The sequence below is a fragment of the Theropithecus gelada genome, chromosome 15, assembly GCF_003255815.1.
Source record: "Theropithecus gelada isolate Dixy chromosome 15, Tgel_1.0, whole genome shotgun sequence".
In the NCBI taxonomy this organism is placed as follows: Eukaryota; Metazoa; Chordata; class Mammalia; order Primates; family Cercopithecidae; genus Theropithecus; species Theropithecus gelada.
The window spans coordinates 61,198,596-61,217,148 of NC_037683.1; the positions used below are offsets into that span (position 1 = coordinate 61,198,596).

An 18,553-nucleotide genomic window follows, 5' to 3' on the forward strand; every position below is an offset into this window, starting at 1 on the left:
TTCTTTACATCCTTGTCAACACCTATTATTTTCTGTTTTTTTTCAGTAGTGGCCATCCTACGTGGAAAAGGTGGTACTTCATTGTGGCTTCATTTGCATTCCCTGATAGTTAGCGATGTTGAACATCATCTCATATGCTTCTTGGCCATTTGTATATTTTCTTTGGAGAAATGTCTGTTCAAGTCCTGTTCAACATCTTATCAAATAGGTGATTTGGAAATATTTATTCCCATTTCATAAATTGCCTTTTCACTTGATTTTTTTTTTCTGCATAGAAGTTTGTGAGTGTGGTATAGGCCCATTTGTCTATTTTTGCTTTGTTGCCTGTACTTTTGGTGTCATACTTAAGAAATTCCTCCCAAATCCAATATTCTGAAGCTTTTCCCCTATGTTTTCTTCTGGGAGTTTTATAACATGTTATGTTTTGGTCTTAATCCAACTTCTTTTTCTGGCATGTGGAAATCCAGTTTTCTCAGCACCATTTGTTAGCGAGACTATCCTTTCCCCATTGGGTAGTCTTGGCATCCTTGTTGAAGATCATTTGTCCGTATCTATAAGACTTTGCTTCTGGGTTCTCTATTCTGTTCTGTTGATTTATATGTCTGTCTTTATGACAGTACTATACAGTTTTGATTCCCCTGTTGTAGAGGCATATCGCGTTTTATTGTGCTTCACTTTATTATGCTTTGCAGATAATGCATTGTTTACAAATGGAAGGTCTGTGGTAACTTTGCATTGAGCAAGTCTATTGGCACCATTTTTCCAATAGCATATGCTCACTTTGTGTTCTTATGTCATATTTTGGTAATTCTTGTAATGTTTTCAGTTTTTTTCTCCTCCTCCTCCTCCTCCTCCTCCTGCTCCTCCTCCTTCTTTTCCTCCTTCTCCTCCTCCTCCTTCTTCTTCTTTCTGGAACAGGGTCTCATTCTTCTGCCCAGGTTGGAGTACAGTGGCACGATCATAGCCCACTGTAGACTCAAACTCCTGGCCTCAAGCAATCCTCCCTTCCTGCCCTCCCAAAGTGCTGGGATTAGAGGCGTGAGCCACTGAACCTGGCCAGTTTTTCATTATTCTTGTGTATGTTATGGGAATGCGACTAGTGATCTTTGATAATACTATTGTAACTGTTTTGGGGGCACCACAAGCCATATCCATGTAAGACTTGAACTGTGTGTTCCAGTGAAAGGAAGAGCTGCATGTTTGTCAGTTTAAATTAAAAACTAGAAATGATTAAGTATAGTGAGGAAAACATGTCAAAAGGTGGGTGAGTTAGGCCAAAAGTTAGGCCTCTTGTACCAAGTAGTTAGCCAACTTGTGAGCGTGAAGGAAAATTTCTTGCAGGAAACTAAATGTGCTCCTTCAGTGCACAATCGAATGTTAAGAAAGCGACACAGGCTTATTGCTAATATGGAGAAAGTTTTAGTGGTCTGGGTAGATCAAACCAGCCACAGTATTCCCTTGAGTCAAAGCCTAATCAAGAGCAAGGCCCTAAATCTCTTCAATTCTTTGAAGGCTGAGAGGAGTGAGGAAACTGCAGAAGAAATGTTTGAAGCTAGCAGAGGTTGTTTCATGAGATTTGAAGAAAGAAGCCATCTTTATAACGTAAAAGTGCAAGGTGAAGCAGCAAGTGCTGATGTAGAAGCTGCAGCAAGTTATCCAGAAGCTCTAGCTAAGATCATTGAGGAAGGTGGCTACACTAAACAACAGATTTTCAATGTAAATCAAACAGCTTTCTATCTTCTAATGGTGAAGATACCATCCAGGAGTACTAGTCAATGCCTAGCTTCAAATCTTCAAAGGACAGGTTGGCTGTCTTGTTAAGGGCCACTGCCCATTTACCATTCTGAAAATCCTAGGTTCCTTAATAATTATGCTAAATTTACTCTGCTTGCAGTGTAGAAATGGAAGAGCAAAGCTTGGATGACAGCACACCTGTTTACTGCATGGCTTACTGAATAGTTTAAACCCACTGTTGAGCCCTACTGCTCAGAAAAAAATTGACTCCATTAAAAATATTACTGCTCACTGACAATATACCTGGTTACACAGGAGCTGTGATGGGAATGTATGAGGAGATTGATACTGTTTTCTTGCCTGGCAACACAACACCCATTCTGCAGCTTATGGGTCAAGGAGTAGTTTTTGACTTTCACGTACTATTATATAAGAAATATATTTCATAAAGCAATAGCTGCCATAGATAGTGATTCTTCTGATAGAACTAGGTAAAGTAAATTGAAAACCTCTGGAAAAGGTTTACTATTCTAGATGCCATTATTAACATTTGTGATTCATGAGAGGGGGTCAGAATACCAACATGAACAGGATTTTGGAAGAATTAGATGACTTTGAGGGGTGGAAGACTTCAGTGGAGGAAATCACGGCAGATATGGTAGATGTAGTAAAAGAGGTAGAATTTGAAGTAGAACCTGAAGATGTGACTGAATTTCTGCAATCTCATGATAAAACTTGAACAGATGAGGAGCTGCTTCTAATGGATGAACAACAAAAGTGGTTTCTTGAGATGGAAGCTACTTGATAGGGTTTATCTCTATGTCCCTACCCAAATCTCATGTCAAATTGTAATCCTCACATGTCAGGGGAGGGACCTGGTGGGTGTTGATTGGATCATGGGGACAGATTTCCCTTATGCGGGCCTGGTGATAGTGAGTTCTCACGAGATCTGAAGTTTTAAAAGTGTGGCAGGTCCCCCCTTGTGCTGTCTCTCCTGCCACCATGTGAGATGTGCCTTGCTTCTCTTCTGCCACGATTGTAAGTTTCCTGAGTCCTCTCCAACCATGCAGAACTGTGAGTCAATTACATTTCTTTTCTTCATTAACTATCCAGACTCAGGTAGTTCTTTACTGCAGTGTAAAAACAGATTAACATAGAAAATTGGTACTGGCAGTGCAGCACTGCTGTAAAAATACCTGAAAACGTGGAAGCAACTTTGGAACTGGGTACCAGGCAGAGGTTGGAACAGTTCAGAGGACTCCGAAGAATACAGGAAGATGTTGAGAAGTTTTTAAGTTCCTAAAGACTTATTGAATGGTTTTGACAAAAATGTTGATAGTGATATGGACAGTGAAGTCCAGACAGGTGGTCTCAGATGGAGAAGAGGAACTTACTGGGAATTGGAGTAAAGGTCACTCTTGCTGTGCTTTAGCAAAAAGGCTGGTGGCATTTTACCCCTGCCCTAGAGATTTTTGGAACTTTGAACTTGAGAGAGATGATTTGGGGTATCTGGTGGAAAAAATTTCTAAGCACAGAGCATTCAAGATTTGACCTGGCTGTTTCTAACAGCATATAGTCATATGCATTCACAAAGAGATGATCTGAAATTGGAACTTATGTTTAAAAGGGAAGCAGAGCATAAAAACTTGGAAAATTTGCAGCCTGACCATGTGATAGAAAAGAAAAACCAATTTTCTGGGAAGGAATTCAAGCTGGCTGCAGAAATTTGCATTAGTAAAGAGTAGTGAAATGTTAATAGCCAAGACAATGGGAAAAATGCCTCCAGGGCTATATCAGAGACCTTCACAGTAGCCCCTCCCATCACTGGCCTGGAGGCCTAGGAGGGAAAAATGGTTTCAGGGGCCAGGCCCAGGAACCTACTGCTCTGTGCAGCCTTAGGACATGGCACCCTGTGTCCCAGCTGCTCCATCTCCAGGCCCACCCACTTCAGCTCCAGCCATGGCTAACAGGGGCCAAGATACAGCTTGGGCCATGGCTTCAGAGGGTTCAGGCCCCAAGCCATGGTGACTTCCATGTGGTGTTGGACCTGTGGGTGTGCAGAAGGCAAGAATTGAGGTTTGGCAACCTCTGCCTAGATTTCAGAGGATGTACGGAAATGCCTGGATGTCCAGGCAAAAGTCTGCTGAAGGGGTGGAGCCCACATGGAGAACCTCTACTAGGGCAGTGCAGGAGGGAAAAGGGTTGGATCCCCTACACAGAGTCCCTACCAGGGCACTGCCTAGTGGAGCTGTGAGAAGAGGGCCATTGTTCTCCAGTGACACCTTGCACTGTGCACTAGGAAAAGCTGCAGACACTCAATGCCAGCCCATGAAAGCAGCTGTGGGGGCTGTACCTTGCAGAGCCACAGGGGCAGAACTGCCCAAGGCCTTGGGAGCCCAGCCCTTGCATCAGCATGCCCTGGATGTGAGACACGAAATCAATGGAGATTATTTTGGAGCTTTAAGATTTAGTGACTGCCTTGCTGGGTTTTTGGAGTTGCCTGGGGTTTGTAGCCTCTTTGTTTTGGGCAATTTCTCCATTTTGGAATGGGAGCATTTACCCAATGCCTGTACTTCCATTGTATCTTGGAAGTAACTAATTTGATTTTTACTTATAGGCTTCTAGGCGGAAGGGACTTGCCTTATCTCAGATGAGACTTTGAACTTGAACTTTTAAGTTAATGCTGGAATGAGTTAAGACATCGGGGACTGTTGTGAAGGAATGATTGATCTCTCAATGTGAGAAGGTCATGAGATTTGGGAGGGGTCTGGGGAAGAATGATATGGTTTGGCTCTGTGTCCCCACCCAAATCTCATGTTGAATTGTAATCCCCATGTGTCAGGGGAGGTACCTAGTGAGAGGTGATTGGATCATGGGTGTGGATTTCCCCTATGTCATTCCTATGATAGTGAGTTCTCACAAGAATTGATGGTTTAAAAATGTTGCATTTCTTCCCTTGCTCTCTCTCTCCTGCTGTCCTATAAAGTGTGCCTTGCTTCCCCTTTGCCTTCAGCCATGATTGTAAGTTTCCTGAGGCCTCTTCTGCCATATGGAACTGTGAGTCAATTAAACCTCTTTTATTTATAAATTACCCATTCTCAGGTAGTTCTTTATAGCACTGTGAAAATGGACTAATATACTACTCTTGGTAAAGATGCTGTAAACATTTTTGAAGTTACAACAAATGTTTTAGAATATTGCATAAACTTAGTTGATAAAGCAGTGGCAAGGTTTGAGACGATTGACTCCAATTTGGAGGAAGTTCAATGTGATGCTATCAAACAGCATCACATGCCACAGGGAAATCTGTTGTGAAGGGATGAGTCAATCCATGTATCAGACTTCATTGTTGTCTTATTTCTAGAAATTACCACAGCTACTCCAGCCTTTAGCAACCACCACCCTGATCAGTTGGAGGCAATCAACATCCGGGCATTACTGCTCCCCAGTGAAAAGATTATGATTTGCTGAATGCTCAAGTGATTGTTAGCATTTTTTTAAAGCAATAAAGCATTTTAAAGTTAAGGCGTGTACATTTTTTAAACACATAATGCTGCCGCACATGTGTATATTTATAGTCTAAACATAACTTTTATTTACACTGGGAAACCAAAAAATTTACCTGACTTGCTTTATTGTGATATTTGCTTTGTTGTGGTGATCTGGAACTGAATTCACAATATCTCTGAGATATACCTGTACAGATTTTTAAAAAGCATTGGTGTTTTGTTCATGTTTTTAAGGGACTAAATAGGAATGTTTAAAAACTTGATTGGTAATGCCTTACTTCTTTAATTTCATATGGTTTATAAATTTTTGCATTTTTGTATTCATTTTCTCTTTCTGGGAAGTGTAAGGGAATTTCCTTCTTTTCTCATTTATCTCAAGCATGTTTGGAGCAACTTGGGTATACGAATTGACTTTTTCAAAAGAAATTGCAGATGGTGTGAATTTAGATAGGAATGTTTGCCTTCTCAGGTATTTCTGATATTGAGGTGGAGGTTGGAAGCCAGGAAAGAAGGTTGGGATTGTTTAATATGGCATGCTCTAGAAATGTGGTTAAGACTGTGGAGCCAGATTGTATGGGTTTGAATTTCAGCTGTGTTACTTACTTACAAATTTTGGGCAAGTAATTTGATCCCTTTGTTTCAATTGCCTTATCTGTAAAATGAAGATAATGTTAGAAACTACCTTAGAGAAATGTTTCAAGGGTTAATTGGATTAAGCAGTGCTTGGCACTCATTAAGTTCTATTTAAAGGTGGTATATTTTATTACTTTGAATTTTACAAATAAAAGTGACAATAGTGGGTAAATTCTTAGGTTCTGAAAAAACTAACCTTCCTAATTCCATCAGCAATGATGAACAAATGGGGCACACATAATTTTTGTCCATAAGAACTCTAACACTCAGATGGTATAATGGGAGATTTTGCCTTCTCAAGTCAGTGGAGGTTTCCAAATCTTTTAATAATTATATGAACCTTGCATTTATATTAAGGAATATTACAGGTCTGCCATGTAGTTTATCATTTGTCTTCTGATTTGTAATTAGTTTTAAAAATATATGTTTAAAACCTAGGCTAAGATGAAGATTAATGTATTTGAACAGCATAAACTATGATACTTTGATGTTGGAGTGCTTATAATATGCCATGTCTGTCAAATAAATTTTGCAACTTAGACTTTATTTTCATAGTGCAATAAATCATCTGCAGGATCTGAAGTTTATAAATTTAATGGTAGTGCTTTTAAATTTATTTTTCTTAGTGTTTTAATTACATTTAGCTTTTATAGCTTGCATTGCTTTATATCTGAATTATTCCAAATATTTGAAAATAACCATGTGAAAATTTGCATTGGAACCAAGGATTTGTTTGAGATGTATACATGTGAATTGGCAGGACTCCCTCACCCCTGCTTCTTTTAAAAGTGTAAATTAGTGAAAAATGTTAAGTGTTCTTTTATTAGGAAAATAATGCACTGGAGCTTATGACTCAAGATGTTTATGAAGGTGAGATAATCATCTGTAGGAAAATAAAAACATTCTTCAGATAAGAAATCCTATCTAAAATATATTTTCTTGTACAAAAAGAATACATCATTTTCTGTAAATTTTACATTCCCATAACAGATTAAAAAATAACCCTGCCCCCAACTCTAGACAAATGTCATATTCTCACTTATATAGAATACATTCTATTCTGTATGTAGTATACGTTGATTTGGCCTTAGCTCTTTCTTGCCCAGCTGTAATAACATTGAGTACCTATTTGCTTTTTTCAACCTATTTCAGAATGTATAATATTTTAACTATCTGTAGTTAAGAGAAAAGTAAGTGTATGTGAATGCATATGTTGAAACAGCTCATATATGGCCTTAAATAATTGGCTACTTTGGGGCTTCCCATCTATAGTTTTACAGCTGGCAATGCAGGTCACCTAGATTTCATGGTCGTGGATGTTTGTGTTTCTGAAACCTTCATTATAAATGAAGAACCAGACGGTTGTTCTTCATTCAGGTTGCCAATCTTAGATATTCTGGAAAGCTGCTGCTGTCTATAAATGTGGTGCTTATGTTTTCTGCACAATATGTGCTTGTTGGCAGTTTTTTTAAAAAAAATTTTCTAGTTAAACAGTTACTACCTGCAGGAGTCATCCTATACTGGAGTGGAGAAAAACTAATCTTGGCTAGGTAGTTTGTAGTAATTTTGTATTTTTGAAAGATGCACACAGTAGATTTTATTAAAACAAAACAAAGTAGGCACTACCACAAAAGATTAGCCTTTAGGAAGACTCATCAGCATCCAATTTAAAATTGAAGGGACTTCGATTAAAGCATTGTGTCTTACCTATGTTACTATTTTCCCTTTGATTCACTTTTTCTTCTAAGCTAACTGTGGCTACAGTTGGCTCGTTAGACTGATTCCAAGAGAACAGTAGGCATATAGCATTTTAAATTTACTGCCTAGCGTTGCATAGTGATTTTTATGATGTGCTCAGTATTAAAGGCAGTGGGGGAAAGGATTGAATAATCCTGGTATACTTTTTTTGCCTAAATGATATATATCAAAATCTAGAGTCAGGAAAGACTTTCTTATGGTGTCTTCTTTTATTACTGTGTGCCCTGCCAAAACCCTGGACACTTGCTCACTCCCAAGGACAAACATGAGCTAGAAGTATGAGCTCTACCTCACTTGTAGGATAAATACCACAAAGCCATTTTGTTCTTTCTGTTTTGCTATCCATTTATTCCCTGCTGTCCAGTTGTTGTTGTTGTTTTTTTTTAAAGATGCTAGTAGTAATGCTATTCGCGTGGCTGAATTAATGACAAAGCATAGATTTCTGGCTCTTTGATTTTTCTAATGGATTGATTGGCTCTTTGCCTGCTTGACTACATTAAGAAAAAAAAAATCCCCTTTTAAAATTACAGTCAGAAATATACCTGTGATGGACTTTTAAAAGCTACTTTATATTTAATAAGTACAGGAAGTCCTTATAAGTTTTGTTTAGTAATAAAATCACATAGTCATGTCTGCCTCTTGGTGGATTAAAAGGCAACCTCATTGGATCTAATTTATGCATTGTTTGGATTTCTAGCTTAAAAATGGAGGGGCATCTTCCTATTTCTCCTAACATTTGCCGGTATCAAACAGTTTGTGTGGTGATGTCATTGAGGATGTGGGACATGTGGGAGTTGAGAGGATCAGCTAATGTGTCCTGAACTGAACTTAATTCTGGTGAGCATCTCTGCTCTACCAAGACCCTACTGGTTCAGGGCTGGTTAGTACCTATTGTAATCCCAATCGTGTGCTCCTTGCAGAGTCTCTTCCTGCCGAGTGGATAGAATATGGTTTTCTTTCAGTAACTATTTTGTCTCTCATTACTCAAATATTTCATGATTGATTTTTTTGGTTGTGCATTTCCTTTCTTCTTGGTTTCTATTAAAAGTTATGTTGTGTCTAAAAAAAGACTTGCTGGCTGTGGCCTCTTTGGCACCAGGGCTTTCTGGGGTAAACTTGATTTACCCTGTGGTGTTGCTGTACCTCTTTTCTTACATTATGTGCGGAAAAAACAGTGGTCCCCAATCTTTTTGGCACCAGGGACTGGTTTCATGGAAGACAGTTTTCAATGGATGGGATAGGGGGATGGTTTCAGGATGAAACTGTTCCACCTCAAATCATCAGATTAGATTCATCATTAGATTCTTATAAGGAGTACACGACCTACATCCCTAACATGTGCAGTTCACAATAGGTTTCACACTCCTATGAGAAAGAATCGAATGTCACCAGTGATCTGACAGGAGGTGGAGCTCAGGTGGTAACACTAGCTCACCTGCTGCTGACCTGTGTGGCCCGGTACCTAACAGGCCAGGGTTCCTAACAGTACCAGTATTTGGCCCTGGGAGTTGGGAACCCCTGCTGTAAAAGACTTAGTCTTTGAAGTTTGATCTGCTTATTCTTGTTTAAGCAAACCATGATTAGTTCATGTCTTTGGTTCCTAATCTATTTTTTTCTTTATAATTTTCTAAGTGCTTATGTGTTTAGTGTGCTTATTAAGAAGAATAGTTAGAACGCAGTGTTGTGTTCATCCAGAGAGGACAAAGCACAGTGAAAAATGAAGGGGAATGCTACTAAAGTTCAGAACATTTCACATAATTCCATGAATTCATAACTATATCTAAACTTTAGATTATTTAGAATTTTCTGTTTGGTAGCTTATATATAGGACTAAAGTAGGGCCATAGGATCACTATTTAAGTGGACCTTTCTCTTTTTCAGATGTTGAAAGCTCTAAAGATGCATTTCTAATGAAGACTTTTTCCCATCGTTGCCATTGCTGTTATTTGACTTGCTTTTTAAAAGTTGGGTCAGTTCTCCCACGGTAGCAACTTTCCAAAGACATGACTTACAAAATTTTTAGAAATAAATTTGCTAAACATTTCTCCTTTGAAATATCCCTATTTCGTGTAATAACTGTTGAATATTCTGGTGGTAGCTTTTTTTAAGGGATGACTTTTATTTACTTAAAAATATTTAATTGACAAATGAGGATTGAGTACAAGATATACAACCTGATGATTTGATACACATGTACATTGTGTCATGACTACCACAAATTAATTCACACATCCATCACCATCCATGCTATATTTATGAGATCCCCAGAACTTATATTTTAACTGAAACTTTGTACCCTTTGACCAACATCTCCCCGATTCTCCCACCTCTCAGCTCCTGGCAACCATCTTTCTTTGCTTCTATGAGTTCAGCATTTTTAGGTTCTACTCGTGGATCATGCAGTGTTTGTCTTTCTGTGTTTAGCTTATTACACTTAGTATAATGTCCTCCAGGTTCATCTATTTTGCTACAAATGGCAGGATTTTCTTTTCTTTTATGACTGAATAATATTCTGTTGCTTATATGTATCACAGTTTATTCATCTGTGGATGGATACTTGACTTGTTTTCGTATCTTGGCTATTGTGAGTAATGCTACAGTGAACATGGGGGTGCAGATATCTCTTCAAGATATTGATTTTGTTTCCTTAGGACATATACTCAGTAGTGAGATTGCTGGATCATATGGCAGTTCTATTTTTAATTTTTTTGAGGAACCTTCATACTATTTTCTATAATGGCTGTACCAATTTATATTCTGGCGGTAGATTTTTTTTAACAGCCATTAAGATGACATTTTCTTTTCTTTTTTTGAAGGAAAATTTGTTTTATGTTAATTATTTTTATTTCCAGAAAACTCAACAGTGTAAATTTAACCCAGTTTGGTGTCAAGTTCTTTGGCCTTTGCCTTTTTGAGCTTGGCAATGTGAGCCACAGTCTAGGGACCCAGGACATTACCTCCCCAGTAACGGCAGATCTCATCGTATCTGTTGTTACAGTTGGTCCTGATAGCTTCCACCAGCTTAGCCAAAGCTCCTTTGTCTTCCGAGTTAACCTGTGGTTACAGTGAAGGTGACAGTGGTGCAGGTCTTCCTGTGGACTAGATGTCCCAGACTTGCCTTCTCCTTGGTTATGCAGTTAAGGGACCCCTATTTTACAACACGGGGCAGGCAGGAAGACAGTCAGTTCGATGGGATCCATGTCGTGGGCAGTCACCACCAGCTGAGCCTTCTTGTTCTCCATTAAGGTGGTGACGATATTAACTCCTGCTCGAAGGACAGGTGGTCTCTTAGTGGGGATGTGCACTTTGCCGATAGCTTTCTTCTCAGCCCGGGCCAACAGGCTCTGCTTCTTTTCTTGCTTTGCCTCTGGTCTGTACTTGTGGGCCAGCTTAAGCAGCCGAGTAGCTGTTTGATGGTCCAAGGCCTGGGTGAACTGGTTAATCTCAGGAAGTGCTTTCAGCCGCTTATAAGAGGATAGCTCTCTGCTGCTGCAACCTGATACAGTGGGGCCGTTTCACAAAGCAAGTTAAGTCCCTTTTGGGCTGCGTATCCTGTCCAATGCCAAAATTCCTAGGCCTTTTCTCAAACAGGGGATTTACCACTTTCTTAGCCTCCTGCTTTTTCAGGACAGCAGGAGCCGGAGACACCTTCTTTCTCTTGGCCTTCTTTCCTTTCAGAATCTTGGGTGGTGGGAGGAGAGAGCAAGATGACATTTTCTTAAATGTTTTAATGACCTAGGACAGAATTAATGATACAAGTTGAAAATGTAGGCTCAAATTATATACTATATGACTGCAACTGTGTTAATTTTTTACAAGTATGAACATATTACATTTTGGTGTCTTTTACTAGTCCACAAATTTTCACAGTTGTTACTCTTGGGTGATGGTTTGAGTGATTTTAATATATGTATATTTTTTCTATGATTTTTTTTTACATTTTTCCATACTGTATTTCTGACAACAAAAGGTAACCTTTTAAACTATTGCTGGTGAATGTTTGCAAGGGTCACTTTGGCTGAGCAATATTTTCTAGATCATTGTGAAGACTTTATCACATAGTTGAATATCTTCACTTTACAGATTAAATGATGGCTGATAAGGTTTAATGTTTTGTTTGACACCATGACATTTAGGGGCTGTTACCAAATCTGTAATGGAACTTAGCTATGAAAATAACTTGCGGTCAATTTAATTTGGTCATTTTTGTGGGCTTTTGAATAGTGCTCTCTGTCACTAAGCTAACAAATACTGAATGTTTTGTAAATATTTGTTATTTAGTCTAAATTAAAATGAAAATTTGTAGCTTTTCCTGTGAAAGCTTAAAATTTTTGTTTTAGTTTATATTAAATGACAAATATTTATTCCTGTGAATCAGTAGTTTACACAGATAATATTGAGAGGCTTTCTTGGGAATTTGAAAGGGGTCTTCAAGTCATCCTTTCCCTTAGAGATTAAAAAATATTTTTAAAAAATTACTGTCTTGAACAGAGCCCTCAGAAATAATACCACACATCTACAGCCATCTGATCTTTGACAAACCTGACAAAAACAAGAAATGGGGAAAGGATTCCCTATTTAATAAATGGTGCTGGGAAAACAGGCTAGCCATAAGTAGAAAGCTGAAACTGGATCCTTTCCTTATTCCTTATACAAAAATTAATTCAAGATGGATTAGAGACTTAAATGTTAGACCTAAAACCATAAAAACCCTAGAAGAAAACCTAGGCAATACCATTCAGGACATAGGCATGGGCAAGGACTTCATGTCTAAAACACCAAAAGCAATGGCCATAAAGGCCAAAATTGACAAATGGGATCTCATTAAACTAAAGAGCTTCTGCATAGCAAAAGAAACTACCATCAGAGTGAACAGGCAACCTACAGAATGGGAGAACATTTTTGCAATCTACTCATCTGACAAAGGGCCAATATCCAGAACCTACAAAGAACTCAAACAAATTTACAAGAAAAAAAAACCCCATCAAAAAGTGGGCAAAGGATAGGAACAGACATTTCTCAAAAGAAGACATTCATACAGCCAGCAGACACATGAAAAAATGCTCGTCATCTCTAGCCATCAGAGAAGTGCAAATCAAAACCACAATGAGATACCATCTCACACCAGTTAGAATGGCAATCATTAAAAAGTCAGGAAACAACAGGTGCTGGAGAGGATGTGGAGAAATAGGAACACTTTTACACTGTTGGTGGGACTGTTAACTAGTTCAACCTTTGTGGAAGACAGTGTGGCGATTCCTCAAGGATCTAGAACTAGAAATACATTTGACCCAGCCATCCCATCACTGGGTGTATACCCAAAGGATTATAAATCATGCTGCTATAAAGACACATGCACACGTATGTTTATTGCGGCACTATTCACAATAGCAAAGACTTGGAATCAACCCAATGTCCATCAATGACAGACTGGATTAAGAAAATGTGGCACATATACACCATGGAATACTATGCAGCCATAAAAAAGGATGAGTTTGTGTCCTTTGTAGGGACATGGATGCAGCTGGAAACCATCATTCTGAGCAAACTATCACAAGAACAGAAAACCAAACACTGCATGTTCTCACTCATAGGTGGGAACTGAACAATGAGAACACTTCGACACAGGAAGGGGAACATCACACACTGGGGCCTGTTGTGGGGTGGAGGGACGGGGGAGAGATAGCATTAGGAGATATACCTAATGTAAATGACTAGTTAATGGGTACAGCACACCAACATGGCACATGTATACATATGTAACAAACCAGCACATTGTGCACATGTACCCTAGAACTTAAAAGTATAATTTAAAAAAAAAAAAAAAAAAAGAGTGGAAACTTCTAGTCCTGACCTTGGTCCTCTTTCCACCATAACATAGCTTTTGGTATATTGAGCTCTCTTTTGAAACAAAATTTGCCTATCTTAAAAAAAAAAAAAAATTACTGTCTTGTATATTTGATACTTTGAAAATGGCAGGGAATCAACAATTCGTTAATCTGTTTTTAAGTTTAGTTATACATTTAGTGGCATACTTCTTGTCTTAGAAATTGGTTGAAATTAATGTTGCTAGTGAAAGTGTAGAAATAGAAGCAGTTGAAGGGAAGACAAATGAGAAGTGGACCTTGCTTCTTATTGAGGAGGCTGCAGAACTAGAGTGGTTGCCAACAGGATGAAATCTCAATTAATTGCTTGACAGAGAATTAAAACAAAGACAAGTGGTGCTTTTAGAAAAGATAAAAATTGATGAATATAAAGTTGAAAGGAGGCCAGGTACAGTGGCTCACACCTGTAATCCCAGCACTGTGGGAGCCCATGGTGGGTGGCCTGAGGTAAGGAGTTCGAGACCAGCCTGGTCAACATGGTGAAACCCTGTCTCTACTAAAAGCACAACCATAAGTTGGGCGTGGTGGCGTATGCCTGTAATCACAGCTACTCAGGAGGCTGAGGCAGGAGAATTGCTTGAACCTGGAAGGTAGAGGTTGCAGTGAGCTGAGATTGTGCCATTGCACTCCAGCCTGGGTGACAAGAGTAAGACTGTGTTTCAAAAAAAAAAAAAAAAAGTTGAAGGAAAATGTATTTGAAAAAGCAACTGAATAATGGATAGAGAGGGGAAAAAAGAGTAATGTATCTAAAAAAAAAGCTAAAAGCAAAACTGGATTATTCTTGGGTTTTTCATTTTTGAGAAAAAAACTACAAGTATCTTAAAAATATAAGTAGATAAATTAGGTTAAAAAGATGTAAATAAAATATGTAATACATACTTTGTTCAAAATGTACAAGCAGCGCCAGGCACGATGGCCCAAGCCTGTAATCCCAGCATTTTGGGAGGCCAAGGTGGGTCCATCACTTGAGACCAGTAGTTTGAGACCAAGCTGGCCAACATAGTGAAACCCCATCTCTACTAAAAGCACAAAAAATTATTCAGGTGTGGTGGTGCATGCTTGTATTCCCAGCTACTTGGGAGGCTGAGGCAGGAGAATCGATTGAAACCTAGGATGTAGAGGATGGACTACAGAGCAAGACCAACAAAACCCAAAATGTACAAGCAATTTATGCAGGACTTTTAGGATCATGGTTTACTGAACACCTGTTTATATTCAGTAACTGTTTTTATGAATGTATTTACCAGAGAACAAGACATAATATAGGTATGGATTTCTGAAAACATTTTGCATATCTTGAAGGGAAGTTGCTGAATAAATTCCTCCCTATGTCATCTAGAAACTGACAACCCCTTTATCTTGGCAGATTTAAGCTCTGAACATTCTGTTAGGTGACTTGGCTTTGAAGTAGTTTTTCCACTGGCCGTACATTTTGCCTTTCTTTGTATACGAATAAAATACATATGTTAAATCAAAGGTTTAGTAACTCTTAACAGTTTCAATATTGAAATATGTGTGTGTTCTAGTTTTGGTAATTTTTTATACATGTAGTGAGAAATAAGGGTAACAATGAAAATCCAACCTTTGTATGACTTCCTGGTCTGATCTTCATTAGTGAAATCAGTTTATTGAGATATTGTTTTTGCCACCTTTGCAGTTATTCATCATACTAATCAAAGTAAAACATGGCATTTCTAAGCAAAATTAACAAGCATTAACATTTATGCCCACCTGTTGACATGTATAGGCTTTCCTTTGAAATAGGAGGCATTTCAAAAAATACGCATTTCAAAATAGAATCGACTGACTTTTGAGTTTCCCTTCTCTTTCTCAGTAGTGGAGGTGGTAAACAACCTTAGGTAAGTAGATAAAAGCGCAGCCCCAGAAAGAATGCAGAGGAATCAGAGACATGAAAATAAAACCCTCAGTTTGTGTAATTGGCCTGGTTGATAAAGAATTGGATTACAGTGGGATGCCATGGCTCATGCCTGTCAGCTCAATGCTTTGGGAGGCCAAAGCAGGGGGATTGTTAAAGGCCAGGAGTTAGAGATCAGCCTGGGCAACACAGCTAGAACCCCATCTCTACCAAAAAAAAAAAAAAAAAAGGATTGAATTAATCATCTTTTCCAGACTCTGAATTTTGTTTGTCATTTCTCATGCCTTAGTAGTGGTCCTTGATATAAAAATAAAATCGTGAAACAGCAAGTATAATTCTAAAATGATCTCAACATGATTATTTTCATTAGCGGCTTATTCCAAACAAGCATTTGATACTTTTAGAGAAAGGTCAATTAAATGAACTAACTAGAGGTTCTTTGTTATGAACTAGACATTTATTTTGTACTGTATTTGGCTTTGGGTTTGCCATTCTGCTAACATATTCTGATTTGGCTAAAAGTGTCATGGATCAGTTTTTAGAACTTTTGATCTGAACATATTTTCAAATTAAGTTATGAACATGATTTTTAAAGGGATATTTTCTCCCTAAGGAGAAAATGTGGTTGCATTAAATTGGTTAAAAAGTAACAAAAACAAACCAAAAACAGTTCACTGTATAATTAAGGTCTTCATCCTATTTTGTTATTCTGTTGGGCTGGTGGTTTTTTAAACCTGGTTGCACATTGGGATCACCTGAGTCAATCAGAAAGCTCCAAGGCTGCATACCCAGATTGTAAGGAGTGGTCTCAGGTGTGGCCCTAGATGCAATAGTTTTAAAATGTCCCAAGATGATTTTAATGTTCAGCCAGAGTTGATAATCCTGAGCCAGGCTCTCACTACTAATAGACATCTGTAATATGACACTGGCAGTCTTTGATTTTTCTTGATTTTGACCTTCAGTGCACTCTGAACTTTCATACAGTACACATTAAAATTCCCTACCTTGTCTACAGTTGGGGCCTTGTATATTAACTGATGAGAATATTCAACAGTTTTACAGTAGGCTGCTGTCGTAGACCAAATGGTGGCTCCCCAAAATGTCCATGTCCTAATACCTGGAACCTGTAAATTTTACCTTATTTGGAAAAAGGATCCTTGCATATGTGGTAAATTAAGGATCCTGAGGTGAGGCGATCATCCTGGATTATCTGGGTTTTCCCTAAATGTCATCTTAAGTATCCTAGTGAAAGGAAAGTGAGATTTGACAGACACACAGAGGCGAAGGCACTGTGAAGATGGAGACACACATGGAGTGATGGGGCCACAAGTCAAGGAATGTCTGTCTAGGAAAAGGCAAAGAGCAGATTCTCCCCTAAAGCCTTTGCGGGGAGCGCAGCTCTGATGACACCTTGATTTCAGTGCAGTGAAACTGATTGTGAGCTACTGGCCTCCAGAACTGTGGAGAAATACATTTCTGTTATTTCAAAGCACAAAGTTTGTGGTAGTTTGTTACAGTAGCCACAGGAAACTAATATAGCCACTTTGCTGTTAACATTTGGGTTTTGGTGGCATGGTATCCCTGTCTACACAGCAGTGTATATTTGTGTATTAGATTAAATGCATTATCCCATTTTATAAAAATAAGTTGAAATCAGAGAAAGGCTTTATGTATTTGTGTGAACACACACATGGATATATTTATACACACACCCAGTGGTATAGCTATAATCTTAATGTGATTGAGATAAAGATGGAAATCATTAGGATGGGTCTTTAACCTCAATTAGATGCTCATTAGATTTAAGCTGTATTTAATGATGAGGCAGAATAACACAGTTAATGAACATGTACCAAATGCTGGAACTATTTTGTTGAAGATTGTTTCTAAAAACATGACAGATAATTAGGGATTTTAATAAACTTCTATTGCACTGGGAATAGATAATCTCTCATAACATTTACTGTGCTTTCTTGGTTCTAAGGTGTAACACTTTCCTCATTTCTGAAATTAGGATATCGTATAATAAATGTGCTCATTTAATGTGTTCACCTTAAGATGTTACAGAATTAATGGCGTCATTCTGAAATAAAGGTATTTTAGAATTGTGGCCCTTCAGCAAGCCTGTCGTTTGACTTTTCCAATTTGACTCTTGGATATTCAATTTGAGCACGTTTTTGAAATGCATTATATAAGAAGGCCAAGCAGTACCTATATGAAATTCTAAAGCTTTTAATGTTCCAGTTTAATTATTGTTTTTGTCTTCAGTTCCCAGGAGCTACCATAGTAGAAACTACAATTTTGCTTGTTGAGATACAGACTGTTCAGTGGAAAAATCCTGGACTTTAGAAGTGGCAGACCTCAGTGCTTAGGCTAATTCCACTGCTAATTAGCTGTGACATTAGGTGACGTTTCTTTGGTAAATGAGGGTAATACCTATATTACAGGGTTGTGGTGATTAAATGAGATAATGTATTTAAAGTGTTAAGTAAGATCTGTTCAAAACTCCATAGACTGTTGTTATCTGCCCTTATTTTTATCCAACCTATTTTGTGCCCAGTAAAGATTTGAACCTTAAGGGAAGATTTGAACCTTAGGAAAGACAATTATGTTAACCCAGGAATAGGTTCATTCTGACTTGAATTTTGCTGCTCATGGCTCTTTATGCTTTTGCATATTGTTCTACCTGTATAAATATATTAAATTTCTTGATGGTCCACCTCCAGATTTCCCTTCTTTATATATCCTTCTCTGCCTACAATAACCTTAAACTGATTATTCCTTGTTCTGTGTTCCTAGAATGCTTGTAGGCTGGTGACATAACCTTACCTTTTGATCTTACATTGTTCTTTGTCTTTCCCCTGTGTGTATCATGTTCATACTAAATAGATTAAAAGCTTTGGACCAAGTACTTGTATCCAGAATATATAAAGGATTTTGCCAAATCAATGCAGAAAAGACAACCAATCCAATAGAAAAAGTGAATGAAAGACTTCAACAGATACTTCGTAAGTGTCTAATATGTACAATAAATATGTGAAAGGTGCCTAGCCTCATTAGTCATTAGGGAAATGCAAATTAAACCACAAGGTGATTTCACTACACAACTACCAGAATGGCTAAAGACAATGAAGTGTTAGCAGGAATGTAGAACAACA

At 38.1% G+C, this 18,553-nt stretch overlaps 1 protein-coding gene and 1 pseudogene across 2 annotated transcripts in view; one reads left to right on the plus strand and one right to left on the minus strand.

Annotated features, from left to right (window-relative positions):
- Positions 1-18,553, plus strand: part of MLLT3 (MLLT3, super elongation complex subunit) — a 283,980-nt gene that overhangs the window by 80,905 nt on the left and 184,522 nt on the right. The gene's annotated exons all lie outside the window — the stretch shown is intronic.
- LOC112608524 lies at positions 10,506-11,348 on the minus strand (annotated as a pseudogene).